Raw genomic sequence first — 16,467 nt, 5'->3', positions numbered from 1 at the left:
CACACCGACACACACTCCCGTGTGATCGCAATTGTCCAGAGTAAAAATAATTGCGTCAGAACCGGACCAGTTTAAACCGCTCTCAGCACACCGTCTGAACGCACCCTTAGAGCCTCAAAGCATTAAGAAGTGGCTTTTTAAGAGCATCTGCAATCATCTCTTTTGTTGGGCAGTAAGTTAGCTTGATTATGTCTTTTTTTTTTTTGCAGTTCTCTCACCAGGTGGTACGTCATGTCAATGTGCTTGGTGCGCATGTTCACGCCTTCTTGTTTGGACATTTGAATGCAGCTTTGATTGTCTTCATACATTAGTGTGGGCTTTGGTACATCTGTTCCCAGGTGTGTCAGCAGATGGTATGGCCACTGGAACTCTCAACAACCTTGTACAGCTGACACATATTCAGCTTCAGCTGTAGCTGTTACTATGTCTTCCTTCTTACTCATCCAACTTATGGCTCCTTCTCCAAAGAAGAATTATGTTTCTACTGGTGGATTTTCTGTTTGTTAGATCTCCTCCAAAGTCAGTCTATATATGCCACCAACTGAGGATCACCACTGGTTGGTAGTTTAAGTTTGAAGTCTTTAGTACCTTTCAGGTACTTCACAAGCCATCTTTATTGATTGTTTACTTTTGTGAACTTTTTAAAAGTCTCTAAATGTGCGCTTGACTGCTTGGACTCGCTTTGGTAAGTACTTCTAGGCAGTTTCCCTCGCGTTTTCTTCCATTCCCCCCCTCATTCGCTCAAAAGTTTGTGCGCATAGGAGGCGTCCCTCCCTCACTAGTTCCCCCCCCCAATCGGTGGGGTGGGGAGCTATCTTTTTCTCTTTAAACGCTTTGGAATTGACTCATGTTCATAATCGGTCCTTCGACCTCACTTTCATTTTGTTTCCGCCGCGTGATCTCCTGCGCTTGTCCCAGTCAGCGTCACTAAGTCCATTTGGTCTCACAGCACGGAGAACCGTTGGAACAGAGAGGCGCCTCAATTCTCCGGCAATCCGCCGTCGAAGAGGCGACCTCTTTGAAGTTCCGTGGCCAGGGTCCCTTCCCCGGGCCCCGGGGGGGGGGGCTGCGAGCCTGCGCACCCCCTTCTTCAGCTGGAGCGCAGCTTAACCCTCGGGAGATCCAGGAGGTGAGTCTGCTAGTGCGCCGCCATAAACCGGAAGTCTAAAAAGGCTATTTTGTATGTACACGGCTGTCATAAGGGCTTCACCCCAAAATTTGTCTGGTAGATGTGCATCAGTAAGCACACTTCTTACCATTTCAGTGAGGATTCCGTTCTTTCTTTCTGCCACTCTGTTCTATTTAGGACTGTATGGTGCTGTTCTCTGGTGCTCAATTCCTTGTTTTCTGAGGAACTGTTGAGTTGCACTTGCTGTGTATTCTCCCCCATTATCTGTTCTCAATACTTTGGGTTTCTTGCCAAACTTGTTGCTCACCATTGCTACATAGTCCTTAAGTCTGTCCAAGACTTGTGTATGGTCAATGAGCAAAAATATTACAGCATATCTTGAAAAATCATCCAAGAAGGAAACAAAGTATCTGTACCCCTCAGTTGTGGGTGTCTGCAAGGGCCCAACCATGTGTGAGCGAATGAGCTGAAGTGGTTCCTTGGACCTGCATTCAACCTGCTTTGGAAAGGATCTTCTTGTACTCTTAGCTAAGATGCAACAGGTACAGTTAGCTTGGGTTGCATTCCACAAGATCAATTCCATTTGTTAATTCTCTCCTTTCCATTTCTTTAATGGCTGGTGAATTTGCATGTCCTAGGTGACAATGCCAAAGGTAAATGCATTTGTCATGTTAACAGGATTCTGTGAGATTGACTTTGGTCCATCTCATCTGGCATAAGCACATGAGCATCCAAATAATATTCAGCTTCACAATCTGATATTAAAGCATCACTTTAATTTTTCACACTGTAAAGTCCATTAACTTTGTTTGTAATTAGACATGTTTGTCCATTTTCCAAATTATGCATCTCCCATTTTTAAAATTCACTTCAAAATTATCTGCATCAAGTATGGCAATCAAGATCAGTGAACTGCTGAATTCTTCAACCAACGATGCATCCTTTAACATAAATTCATGATGAGCGCCATCTGCTGGCTTCAACAAGATTTTCCCTGTAAAATAAGCCTTCACTTTTATTTCCAAGGTATACAGCTACTGGGCTTTGCAGTTTTTGCAAATCAATGAACAGGTCTTTATTATTCAATAGATGTGAGGAGGCTCCACTGTCCATGACAGAATCATTTTTGCTCTCCTTTAGAGTGGCTGTGAAGTTTCTGTGTTTGGTAAATTCCTGCTTCACAGAGTTAGAGCTCCCTTTATTGCCTTTGTCCTGCCTTGATGGACAGATGGAAGCTTTCTGGCCACACCCTTGACATGTGAAACATCTCAGTGGTTCAGGTTTCCCTGCTGCCCTGCAAGAGTTCCCATCTCTTTCTTTCTCTTTCTCATGCATTACCTTGGTAACAAATGACCCTCTTGGTTGGGATGGCTCAGTGGCATTGTCTTTTATGTTGCTAGCCAGGGCTCTTAAAGGCTGATTTGTGTATGTATGTTTGGTGGGCAAATTCTTTAGACAGGCTGTGGCGGAACGGGCCCGCGTCCACTGGCAGACCCCGCTCTGCCCACCCCTCCTTTGCCTGACCTGGCACCTGAAGGGGCAGTTTTTCACCACTGCCTCCGGGTATTGCTGCCACCACTGTCCCTGTCTTGGGCTCCAGTTAGGCGGGACAGCCTCCTAACCTCCCTCTGCTGTCGCTAGGAACCCACCTCGGGGCTTCCTGGCAATCTTTGGGGCTCCCCTGGAGAGTTGGCAACTGACCGTTTTGCCCTTGTTTTCCTCCTCAGGGAGTCCCCAACCCACTCTTAGCATGTCCAAGCGGCTGGGGGAACTATGCGGTACGGAGGGACTTCTCAGGGTCAACAGTAAAATAATTTATTTTGAAATCACTCAACTATATTCAGGCATATTAACAGTGAACTGAAGAATCAAAACAAAGGTGGATAATAAATCGCTCCATCTCTCCCTTCACTACACATACCCTGTCTAGATGGTCTGCAGGGCAGGCACATGACTTGTTTTCATTGGAGGAAGATTAGCACAACTCTCAACATGGCCTCTGTCTCCTGCAGACTCCAGCCGACAGCCTGACTGGCTCCAGACTTCAGGCAGACCGACCTCAATTCTCACAGACTGGCTTCCCGCCCAAAAGCTCCACTATATAAAACAGCCCTTCCCGCCCAGGAAGTCCCTCTCCCTCCTGCAGCATTCTGGGGCAGATCTCCTCACAGCCTTGATGGACTTCCTGTCCTCTCTAGGGAGCTGCCCTCTGACTGCTGGTTGGAGACAGGAGGGGGGGGGAATGAGGAGGAGACTAGGCCAAGGCCTACCTCAGGTTTGATAGTCCCCTCCTATCTGGCCCACACCAACTTAAACTGTAACTTGTGAACAGCCCTGTTCACAAGTTACAGCGAACGCATGTATAATTGGTGTACAGTGTACACGTGAGTCTTCATTATACATGCATTGAGTAATTCTCATGTTACATTCAACCCAGGCACAGCTGTACGTGTGACCAGGGCTTTTTTTGTAGAAAAAGCCCAGCAAGAACTCATTAGCATATTAGGCCACACCCCTGACAGCACAGCTCATTCGCATATTAGGCCACACCCCCATGTTACCAGAAGTGTGGTCATCCAGCCACACCCATCTTTTGCTTCTTATTCTCTTTACCTTGTTTGTTGTCTAAACCCAGGGCTTTTTGCATGTTAGGCCACACATCCCTAATTGTAGCCAATCCTAATGAGTTTCCGCTGTTGGGTGTGGCCCATTATGCTAATGAGTTCCTGCTGGACGTGGCCAACTTGGGAACCAGCCGGAACTCCGTTCCTGTGCGTTCCTGCCCCAAAATAGCCCTGCGTGTGACTGAAACCCCACATTTATCTGGGAACTGATCCCTGGTTTCATTTGCAAAGTGGACACACGTTGCACTCCTGCCTCCAAGCAGATGCAGATGCGTATACATGCAGGATGTATGTGTGTTCATTGTATCATGAGGATGGGGCTTGTCGCTAGTGGATTCCAGCTTTGGGGGTTCCTTCACATTAAGAGAAACCCCCGTGCAACGAGAAAAATAGCACAGCAGGGATAACAGTCCTACCCATTCTCTCTCCTTGCTCTGCTCCTCTTCTAGCTGCAGGGAGTTTTTAATAGAGGGGAGCATCCCAAAATGTGATCCTCCACCTGCATTCTGAAGAGGTGCCATTGTACTGCGAAAGCATTCTGTTATCTCCTTCTTCTGCGTGTGGCACTTAGCTCTAAATCCTACTTCCTCTTCAACCGGTTCTTCTCAAAGAAGGAAGGCAACACTGTTTCAGTTTAGGATGACAGCTTTGGGCAAAATCTTTCAGCAGAGTGTTTGTGGAAATTTCGGAGGCAATTAAACAGCAAAATAAATAAATAAATCACTTTCTGCTCTTGATGCCCTAGGCAATCGATGAAATCTCCCTAACCCCACGTTCAGGGAAACATGAACTCTTGATAGTTCCTAATTTCACATCTTTGAAGTCACAAGCCAGGCTGGAGTGTTCGAGCGGAAGTGACTGCCTACAGAGCTGCTGTTCAGTTGTGTAGTCCTTGCACACCCCCTGCTGTTGGCATTCTTAAGTACTGTTTTTACACAGGTGCCACTCTGCCGGTGAAGCAAACCATTGCCTGTTTGGTGTGTTAGAATGCACCTTACGTATTCAGTGCATTACAATGAGCCTTACATAACGTGGTGTTTAAAGCATTTCAGGAGCGTGCTCTAACCTGGAGCTGGGCCTCCGTGGTAGAGCATCTGCGCTTGGTGTAGTGGTTGAGAGCGGTGGACTCTAATCTGGATAACCGGCTCAAGATGGGTAGCCGTGTTAGTCAGTCTGAAGAAGAGAGCAGGAAAGCTCATACCCAGCTGCCACCAATGTTCCCTCTAAGCTGTGGAGTCTTGTGAGCAAAAATTCTACTTGGTGAGCGACTGGCATTAAAGTTGTGAGCGAGCCATTTGGCTACTGCATAAATTAGTTTGCTCTGGAGCCATCCTTCCTGAGTCAGGACAAAAATGTGAGCCGGAGGCTAAAAAACTGTGAGCTAGCTCACACTAACTCAGCGTAGAGGGAACACTGGCTGCCACATAGTTTGATAGTCTTTAAGGTGCTATTGGACTCTTGCCCTTTTCCACTGGATAACCAGGTTTGATTCCCCACTCCTCCACATAAAGCCAAGTGGGTGACCTTGGGTCACTCTCAGCTCTCTCAGAGCTCTCTCAGCCCCACCTACCTCACAGGCAGTGTTCCCTCTAAGCTGAGTTAGTGTGAACTAGCTCACAGTTTCTTAGCCTCCGGCTCACACATTTTTGTCTTCGTTCAGGAAGGATGGATCCAGAGCAAATTAATTTATGCAGCAGCCAAATCACTCACTCACAACTTTAATGCCAGCAGCTCACAAAGTAGAATTTTGGCTCACAAGACTCCACAGCTTAGAGGGAACATTGCTCACAGGGTGTCTGTTGTGGGAAGAGGAAGGGAAGGTGATTGTAAGCCACTCCGAGACTCCTTTGGGTAGTGGACGGCGGGGTATAAATCCTCCTCCTTGGCATGCAGAAGGCGTATATATTTTAAATGTTTCTGAGACCAGCTGATGTAATTTAAAACAGTAGGGGACCTCTGTGTTTTGTATATCTTAGGGCCTCAGCAAGTCTAAATCCGGCCCTGTGTGGACCAGCTGGCTGGTGGGGGAACCCCGCCCCTAAACAGGGACGTCACTGTTCAATGTTCCCAACATGATGAGGTCACTCGGAATTACTTGTGGCCACTCCAGGACCGTGGTGTTTTCAAGGCAAGAGATGAGCAGAGGTGGTTTCTTTGCCTTCCTCTGCACTAGCAACTCTGGACTGAGTTAGTGGTTTCCCATCCAAGTACCATGGCTTATCCTATTTACCTCCCAAGCTCTGACAAGCTCAGGCTAGTCTGGTCTACTTAGGCCACTACCCCGAAACTTTGCAATGTGACACGTTGACTAATTGACATGTTGGTTATTAATCCATACATTCCTGCGGCCAAATGCTGGTTGTTGCAAGTCCTTTATTAGGGGGTTTCACAATGAGTAATAAATACACATCGCAGTGCCTTGCACAATTGTCTCAGTGCTCTGGCATAAAGCTGTGCATGGTTTGCGCTTGCATTACTGGAAATGGTTTGCTTCTATCATTCCCCTGTCTGTAAAGCGTCTCTAAGAAGCTCTTCACTCCCATCAGAATCATTGCCCGTGAGTCCCTTCAAAGAGTGGTTACACATAGAATCATAGAATCACAGAGATGGAGGGGGCCATACAGGCCATCTAGTCCAAGCCCCTGTTCAGTGCAGGATCAGGCTAGAGTAGGGATCCCAAGTCCCCCCCGGGGGGCAGGGAAACCCCCGCCCCAGAGGCCCGTTCCCCAGCGCCACCAGATCGGGCCCCGGGGGGAACTCCACCCCGACGTGCGCGTCACCCGGAAGTGATGCGGGCACGCCGGGCACGCTGGGGGTGGGGCCACAGCCATACAAGGGAAAACTATGGTTTTCCCTTGTATGGCAGTGGCCCCACCCCCAGCGTGCCTGGTGTCCTCCTGTCACTTCCAGGTGACAAGCACACGCACAAGACGCCGACCAGGAGCCCCCCGCTCCTGGCGAAGATACACCTGGCAACCCTAGCCTAGAGTATCCCTGACAAGTGTTTGTCCAACTGCTGCTTAAAGACTGCCAGGGAGGGGGAGCTCACCACCTCCATAGACAGCTGATTCCAGTGTTGCACAACTCTGACTGTAAGAAAGTTTCCCCTAATATCCAGCTGGTACCATTCCACCCTTAATTTAAACCCATGAGTGCGAGTCTTATTCTCTGCTGCCAACAGGAACAGCTCCCTGCCCTCCTCTGAGTGAAAGCCCTTCAAGTACTTCAAGCAATTATGTCCCCCCTCAACCTCCTCTTCTCCAGACTGAACGTTCCCAAGTCCCTCAGCCTTTCCTCATAGGGCTTGGTTTCCAGGCCCCTGATCATCCTCATCTTTCTCCTCTGCATACGCTCCATTCTGTCCACATCCTTTTTAAAGTGAGGCCTCCAGAACTGCACACAATACTCCAGGTGTTGCCTGACCAACGCAGGACGATGACATCTTGCAATTTAGATGTTATCCCTCTGTCGATACACCCCGAGATCGTATTAGCCTTTTTTTGGTAGCTGCATTACACTGGCTGCTCATATTTAACTTACGGTTCACCTGTACCCCAAGATCTTGTCCACAAACACTGCTACACACATGAAGCTGTCTTATACTGACTCAAACCATCATTCCATCAAGGTCAGTATTGGCCACTCAGACTATCAGCAGGTCTCCAGGGTCTCAGGCTGAGGCATTTCACATCACCTGCTATATGATCCTTTCAACTGGAGATGTCAGGGATTGAAACTGGGACGTTCTGTATGCCAAGCAGATACTCTGCCCCTGAGTCATGGCCCCTCCTCTACTTATTGATTATTCCAGTTACCCACCTAACCTTCCAATATACCTTAACAATTTCATTTTTTAAAAACTCATATTTGGTTCCCTACTGAGCCACATTTGGCTTTGGAGTCATAGGCTGCAGACCCCCTGCCTTCAGGTATTGGTGTCATGGTACCCACGCCGAAAGAAGTAACCTCTCTCCCAGCTTAATAATGTCTGAGGTTTAAAACAATTGCAGCTTAATGATAACAAGCTGAGCGAACAAAAAAATAAATAAGTGTTAGCTTGAATGTTCGTTATTGGTTTGTATGTTCTCCTTGAGGTTGTTGGCTTAATCAGTACAAATGTCAGGTGTTCTGGGGTTGGCATGAGACTCCAGGTTCCACACACCTTTGCTATTGGGCGAGATCTGGGAAGGAAAAGAAGAACTCCATGGCACTCGAAGAACTCATATAAGCTCATGTGGGCTTCAGCCCCCTTCATCAGATGGCAGCAAAGTGAATTCTCGGTGAGCGAAATTTTTAGGCACAGAGAAAGAAAAGGAGAGGGTAGTGAATATAGGATTAAAAGGCTTGGTTTGTGACATTTCCATGAGGAAATCTAGATCCTGTTGCATTTGCACTGCAGAATTCAAGGTTTTTAAAGTTATTAATGCATGCCTCTGGCTTACTTTTAATAGTGATCATTCATGTAGCTTGTATGATTTTTAATGATTTCATGGGTTTTTAATAATTTTATGGGTTTTTTACTTGCAAGTTGCCTCAAGCAGTTCTCTACGTAAATATTTTTTTTCCCTTTTAAACTGGCTGGTTGATTGTCAAGTTACCTCAAAAAGTGTGATTTGGTCAGAGTGATCCATGCTGGGATCACACCCAGATTAAATACCATAATGCGCTTTACATTGGAGCTGCCTTTGAAAACTGCCCAAAGGCCAAGTTATCATAGCAGGCTGGATGCAGGGATCATATCAGTGTTGTGCTGAAAGATCTGCCCTGGCTGCCCATCTCTTTCTTGGCACAATTCAAAGTGCTGGTTCCTACCTTTAAAGCCCTGAATGAGAGCCAGCATGGTGTGGTGGTTAGATGGTTGGATTAGGATCTGGGAGAACCAGGCTGGAATCCCCACTCTGCCATGGAAGCTTGCTGGGTGACCTTGGGCCAGTCACACTCTCAGCCTAACCTAACTCTCAGAGTTGTTGTGAGGATAAAATGGAGAAGGGGGCAACGTTGTCATCTACTTTGGTTCCCCGTTGGGGAGAAAAGTGGGTTGTACATGAAGTAAATAAAACAAATAAATGGCTTGGGGCCAGGATACCTCGACTGCCACCCTCTGTATTGTCCAGTCCACCAACTAAGACCCTCTACTGCAGACTGATCCTCTGTGCCCTTGCATGCAAAGGTGAGGAGGGTGGATATCAGTGTCAGTTATCTTTCAGTGGTGGCACCTCACTGTCGTGGGTCAGCCAGGGTTCAGCAATAGTGAGGACTCCTCAGGAGGAGGGGAGCCCTGTGTAGCTAGCCTTGAGTTAACAGGTGAAGCTGACCAGCAGGAAAATGAGCTACAGGCTTGTCAGGATTCACAGCCAACAGCTGGTGCAGAGCCACTGACACCCTCCAGCCCTGATTCAGCAGGTGAACCTCAGTTGTCGTTCCCAGCCCACCAATACCTACACCCTTAGAGCACCACAGATGGAGGCTGAGAACAGAGCTACAGACAAGATGGCAAAGTGCACACCTTCTGGTTCAACGCCAGCTTCTTGCTGATAACAAAGATGAGTAGTTGCAGGATTGCTTCTGAGCAGCAGGCTGCAAGCATGATCCTTAGGCATGGGGCTATAAAAACCAGCCAAGATAGGCTGTTAGGTGTGGACACAACACTGCCTTGCCTGACTTCTGGACCCTTGACCTTGGACTGAATGACTCTGCCTTGCTTGACATCTGGACCCCTGACCTTTGACTGAATGACTCTGCCTTGCTTGACTTCTGGACCCCTGACCTTGGACTGAATGACTCTGCCTTGCCTGACTTCTGGACCCCTGACCTTGGACTGAATGACTCTGCCTTGCTTGACTTCTGGACCCTTGACCTTTGACTGAATGACTCTGCCTTGCCTGACTTCTGGACCCTTGACCTTGGACAATGACTCTGCCTTGCCTGACTTCTGGACCCTTGACCTTGGACTGAATGCCTTGCCTGACTTCTGGACCCTTGACCTTGGACTGAATGACTCTGCCTTGCCTGACTTCTGGACCCTTGACCTTGGACTGAATGACTCTGCCTTGCCTGACTTCTGGACCCCTGATCCTGGACTGAATGGCCTTGCCTTGTCTGACTTCTGGCACTTGAGACTTGTAGCCTGCAAGCTAGTACACTCACCTTTGGGAAGCCCTCCCCTTGGTCCATCAAAGTCAGTATTGTCTACTTGGACTGGCAGCAGCTCTCCAAGGTCTCAGGCAGAGGTCCTTCACATCACCTACTGCCAGACCTTTTAACTGAAGATACCGGGGATTGAACCTGAGACCTTTGGCATGCCAGGCAGATGCTCTGCTACTGAGCCACAGCCCACTGAAGTGGCAAACGGAGGGGAGTGGGAAGGGGACCCCTGTGCACCTTCTACCTGTGGTCCACCAAAACCTAGAACCGGCTTTTTAACAGAAGCCTTGTGCCACCTTAAAGACTAACACATTTTTAAAGTTTTCTAAAGAACAGGGACCTTTGTCTAAAGTAAATTGGAGTGGAGGAATGAGCCCCTGATTGCATGCATGCTGACATACACAGCAGCAATGTTCATTGGGGAATGCGGCTGAGAATTCTCTGTTGGAGATTTCTAGCCCCATTTAGAGACAGCGAGGGTTTGAGTTGTTCTGTCACCCCACCATGAGGGAGAGAATAAACTACAATTCCTACGAGGTGTGAACTAAACTACTCTGGATTCATGAGAGCCACTAAGCTTTCAGGACTAATAGGGAGGGGCCATGGTTCAGTGGTAGAGCATCTGTTTGGCATGCAGAAGGTCCCAAGTTCAAGCCCCACGGACGCCACCATCTCCAGTTCAAAGGGTCAACTAGTAGGTGATGTGAAAGACCTCCGCCAGAGATTCTGGAGAGCTGTGGCCCATCTGAGAACACAATGCTGTCTTTGGTAGTTTGATGGTCTGATCCAATCTAAGACAGTTTTGTATGACTCAAGAAGACACACAGAGGCAGACACCAAAAAACGATGAGGTATGGTTTAAAACAAAGTATGATTCTTTCAACAACATAAACTTTAGGTAGAATTCTTTTTTCAAAGAATCCGTAGCAGTGGTGGCAAGCGCAAAGGAAAAAGAATGTGTTTATGCACATGTGCAGGTGTGGCATCTGAGCTGTTTAAATGTGGAAGAAACAGTCCGTTCAATGACCGAGCCCCATGGTTGCAACATGTGATCCTGATGAGAGGTCTCTACTTGAGGCGGGTGTCACGGCTGCTGCTGAACTCGAGCACTTGGCCCCAGCAGAAGACCTAAGTACTGCTGGGGATGAGCTCCTGGCTCCTGACAACCCCGCACCTAAAGCCACAGAAACTGCTCCAGCAGCAGCTGAAGCAGACTCACATCAGACCAACATGCCCCCTGACTCGCCCCCACTGGTATCCTGTCTGTGGTAACAACACCGACGGGACATGGCATCCTGGCAGTGGGATGCACACATGCACGGTAGGCGCTCGTTTAGCCCTGAGTACTAGCGGAAGCCGGGACACAATCAGGGTGCGCTAATTGTCAACAGCCTGACGGGCTATTTAGCTCTAGCACCCACGCCAACTAGTTGTGCTAGCAACTAGTCATTTTGGACAAAGCTCTGCACCTCCCCACCTGTGTTCCTGTTCCTTGTCTTGACTTCTCGGCTCCTGACCTCGGCTTGTACGACTCTGCCCCTGATCTACACCTTGGACCTCTGACTCTCCAGCTTCAGGCTTCTTTGGACTCTGGCTTTAACGACTACTCTAATGGTTGGTGATTTGGACTTGGTCTCTCGGTATTGCTGCTTGCCCGGTTTTGACTTTGGACTGCCTTTGGACTCTCTTGTTCTTGCCTAGCCTAGTACTGCATTCGTGACAGTGGGATGTATGAACTGACTCCTTTGAGAAGCATTGTATCTGAAATGACAGAAAAGTTCTGTCTGCATTGTTAGATCTGTGACATCCCATTCCTGCATGCTAGTTACCTTTAACTTTGCAGTAATCAATGGGGGACGCACATGTTCCATTATCAGTCCTATAGTTAGACCTAAGATGACCCCTTACTGTTTCCACCTAGGTTCCTTTTCCCTTGCAACTCCCTGCCACCAGAACACCCTTGCCACCGGACATTTTTATCTCTCTGTTGTTACATCTGTTCACCCTGGCCTCCCACCCCCTCCACATTGTAAGCCTAAAAGTAGGTCCTATTTTTATTTTTGCACAGCCCCTTGTGGTGTTTGGTGCTTTATAAGTAAAAAGTATTATTGTGTGAAACAGAATCTAGAGCTGAAGTTCTCTGCTCTCTTTACACAATGCAACATGGAGAAATTAGATCCTGTAACAAAACATCTGAAGGAGAAAAGTTTGTAAAGTAATTTTTAATTGTCTTTCATGAAAGAAGAGGGTTATAGAATTTTTGTCTGGTTCTGGAGGGGAACTACAGAACTTGTCGTTTCATTTACTTTTATGGCACCACACCAGGTGTCCGGCTGAATCGTTCTATCAGATTCTAGATCCAAAATCCAGAAAGTCAACAATTTCTCACAGTTGCAAAATAACTTTGAAGATGCATCTATTCCTCCAGTTCACCAGCAGAAGGAGCCCTTAGTGACCTGATTTTAGTGAATTTTGGCAGCTTTGGAGGATTGATTCTGATATAATGGTAAGTAATTGTTGGATGCCGTGTAACCTTTAGCAATTTAATTGATCCACTTCCTCTTCCTATGCAAGTCCCTGATCTACACCTTGATCCACTGATCTTCCTATGCAAGTCCGTGTGTTAATTCCTACATTTTGGCTAATCTGTGGCAGCCCGCTGTGAAGCTTTTTCAGCGTGCTAGTCCGGGGGCTTTGGAGCGGGCTGCAATTGGAGATCCTAGGTGTATCCTTTTTCTCTGTTATCCACGGGCTGAGTAATTCAGCATTCAAATGGACATTAATGTCAATCCACCAATTGATGTGTCTGATTTCTTCTGGTTTTTAAAAATGAAATATTGTTAGTTTTATATAGTTCTGATGCTCTTGATGTATATTTTTGGGTGTGTTGAGGTCTACTTGTGGACAAACTTTATTTATTGTAAAGCCCTTTGAGTTCTCTCTCTCTCTCTCTCTTTTTTTAAACTGCTTCAAAGAGGCAGAATTTTATTAAGGTTTTTCAAATATATAACACATACACACATAAATTACACACATTAACATATTGACATATGCACACATTACACTGTGGGGTTGTTTACATTTTAAACAGATATTTATATTACTGCCTTAATCTAATATTCTTGTCACCTGTGTAGGTAACCATCTGTCTCTATCTTTATTGATCTAAGTATATATTTCATTTCTGTCCATTCTTAACTTGCCTACATATACTTACCATACCAGTTATAGAACCGTATCCAAGTATTCTGAAATTTATTTATTTATTTATTCATTCATTCTTTAGATTTGTATCCCGCCCTCCCCGAAGGCTCAGGGCGGCTAACAAGGGCATAAATGCCAGATTATAACAATAAAAAACAATATAACAATACAATAATACAGCATACTACAATTAATTAAAATTAGTAAAAATAAAAATCGGTGCTCCAATACTCACTCAATATACTCACTCAATATAGAGTCTGTTGCACCTTTTATCAATAGAGTCAGTTTGTCCAGTTCTGCAGCCTCTAGTACTTTGTTTACAAGTTCTCGCTTAGTTGGTATCTCTGGTGATTTCCAATATTTTGCATATAAGATTCTGGCTGCCGTAGTGAGGAAAACAATCATATAGCGATCATCTTTGTTAGAATGTTCAAGTAGTATATTCAGCAGCATAGCATCTGGTGTAAATGTTACCACTGTACCTAGTATTTTTTGCAAAGATTCATGTACCATTATCCAATATTTTTTAGTTCTTTCACAATACCACCACATATGGAAAAATGTACCAACCTTATTTTCACATTTCCAGCACTTATTAGAGCATTTTGGGTCGATTTTTGCTAACCTTTCAGGTGTTACATACCATCTATAAAACATTTTATAAACATTTTCTTTATATGGAATAGCTTTCGTAATCTTAATATTTTTCTTCCATGTTTGCTCCCACTGCTCTAAATTAATGTTATGCCCAATATTCTGCGCCCACTGAATCATATTCCCTTTTACAACCTCCTCCGACATCAGATCATCAAGTAAAAGTACATAAAGCCTTCATATGAGCTTTGAATCTGTGAATATAATAATCTTTTCAATCTCTAGTAAGTTTTTATAGAACCCAATTTTCTTATCTTTAGTAAGCCTGGATTCTATTTGCGCTCTTTGCCACCATGATAGGTCTTCTAGTGGTTTCAAACAGTCGACAGAGTCTAAAATATCCAGATACCTTCTTTGTGTTTCTTCCTGGTATTCATTTAGGAGTGTAATCGCTTCTAAAGGGACAAGAAGCTTTGAGTTTTTTTAATAGTAGCGCTTATGTATGGTTTCCCATACTTTAATCAGAGATGCCCGTATCCAATGCTGTTTAAAATATTTATTCATACTTGCCTTTCCATACCATAAAAAGGCATGCCAGCCTAACAAAAGGTCATGCCCTTCCAGTTTCAGTATTCTCTTAGCTTCTAGTGTGACCCAGTCTTTAATCCACGTTAGGGCAGCTGCTCTGTAGTAAATGTTCCAGTTAGGTAGGCCAAAGCCTCCCTTTTCTTTTATATCTTGAAGAGCTTTCAATCTTATTCTGGGTCTCCTGCCTTGCCAAATAAATTTTGAAATCGCTTGTTTCAATTCCTTTTAAAAAATTGATTTTGGAGAATAGGAATTGTTTGAAATAAAAATAACCATTTTGGGAGTATATTCATTTTAATTACTGCGAAACGCCCCATCAAAGATATCTGTAAATCTTTCCATTTCTCTAAGGACTTAGAGAAATGTAAAGCCCTTTGGGTTCTCTTTGAGTGAAGAAAAGTTGGTGTTTAAAGAAAGTGAATTGGCGACTCTTTTAATAACTCTGCAAGAATTGAGTTTACACACACACACACACACACACACACACACACACACACACACACACAGGGAATGGAATATCCAAGGGATAGTGTTTGTGAATATGAAATGGTAAAGCTAAGTGAAGGATGGCATGAAAATAAATGAGGTTTACTTTATTGGTCAATTTTTGGAATAATAGCTCCCGATATAAAGCTGCTAATGACATTCTAATAGGGATCTCTTCTGAATGTACTAATCTAATGAGTAGTATATTACACTGAGATGGATGACTTATTGGTATGACTTGTTCTTAATAAATTATGTAGGAACGTAATTTCCTCCCCTTCCTGCCCGCCTCCACCACCGCAGCCTCAGCAGTGATTTTGGTGGGGAGGGGGCAGCCGTGCTCCTTTCTCCTTGCCTGCTCCAGCACTACCACCTCAGCAGCAGGGGGTTTTTTTGTGGGGGGGGAGAGATGGTGGGGTGGGTGGCTTCTTTGCCTCCAGCAGGACTGCCTGGCTGCTCATTCTGTCCTTTTCCCTGGCAGCAGATCCTGGTTTCTCTCTCCCTCCCATCCACCCGCTTGAAGTGTGTGTGTGTGGGGGGAGCTCTTGCTCTGCTCCTCCCTGCCCACAGGCCTCCAGAGCAGAGGTGGGGGGTGGGCTGCATCAGGGCACATGTGGTCACCTGGCCCTTCTTCTCCTGCTCTCCAAGCTGGGCTTCTGCAATGTGTTTGGGGCTTTGAAAGCCACCCTCCATTTTTTAAAAAACAAACTTTTCAGATTTTTCTGGGAATCAGGGGGGGGGGGTCCCCCAAGTTTGTTGACCAATCTCCCATCTCTCCATATGGCACTGAACTGCAGAAGAAGAGGAGGAGGAGGAGGAGGAGGAGACTGGAGTTATACCCTGCCCTTACCTCAGAGTCTCAGAGTGGCTTTCAGTCCCTTTCCCCTCCCCACAAAAGACACCCTGTGAGGTAGGTGGGGCTGAGAGAGCTCTTTGAGAGCTGCTCTTGAGAAAACAGCTCTGAGAGAACTTGTGACTGACCCAAGGTCACACCAGCAGCTGCATGTAGAAGAGTGGGGAATCAAACCCGGTTGTCCCAGATTAGAGTCCACGACTCTTAACCACTACATCAAGCTGGCTCTTTTAAGTATCCGCAGATGGGACCATGTTGACTACCCCACAGCTTTGCACTGGAATCTCCTTGTAACTTCTCCTCGCTCGTCCCTCCACTTTTCTGTCGCTCTAAATTGAGCTGTTTTGGGTGGGCACTCCAGGCATCTGATGAAGTGAGCCCAGACTCACAGAAGCTGATGCTGGAGTCAGTGTTGCTAGTCGTTAAGGTGCTACTGGACTTCTGTTTAGATCAAAAACATCTTAATATGCTACAGTGAGACCCTGGAATTAAACCTTACACCCAGCAGCAGATGGCCCGGGTCGAACAGACAACTGCACTTCTACATGGTGCGTCCATCCCTGAGGATGCTATCATGTGGAGGGGGGATCAGCCCATGACCCTGCCCATCCACAGCTGTAGAGGCAACAGTCCTATTGCATCCCACCGTGCTAAAAGTGCTGTTGCCTTGGCAGATGCAATGTTCCCTCTAAGCTGAGTTAGTGTGAGCTAGCTCACAGCTTTTTAGCCTCTGGCTCACACATTTCAGTCTTTGCTCAGGAAGGGATGACTCCAGAGCAAACTAATTTATGCAGTAGCCAAACCGCTCGCTCACAACTTTAATGCCAGTAGATCACAAAGTA

This window comes from Gekko japonicus, unplaced genomic scaffold (assembly GCF_001447785.1).
Source record: "Gekko japonicus isolate JY-2015 unplaced genomic scaffold, Gekko_japonicus_V1.1 scaffold989, whole genome shotgun sequence".
In the NCBI taxonomy this organism is placed as follows: domain Eukaryota; kingdom Metazoa; phylum Chordata; class Lepidosauria; order Squamata; family Gekkonidae; genus Gekko; species Gekko japonicus.
This window is presented reverse-complemented; position numbering follows the sequence as displayed.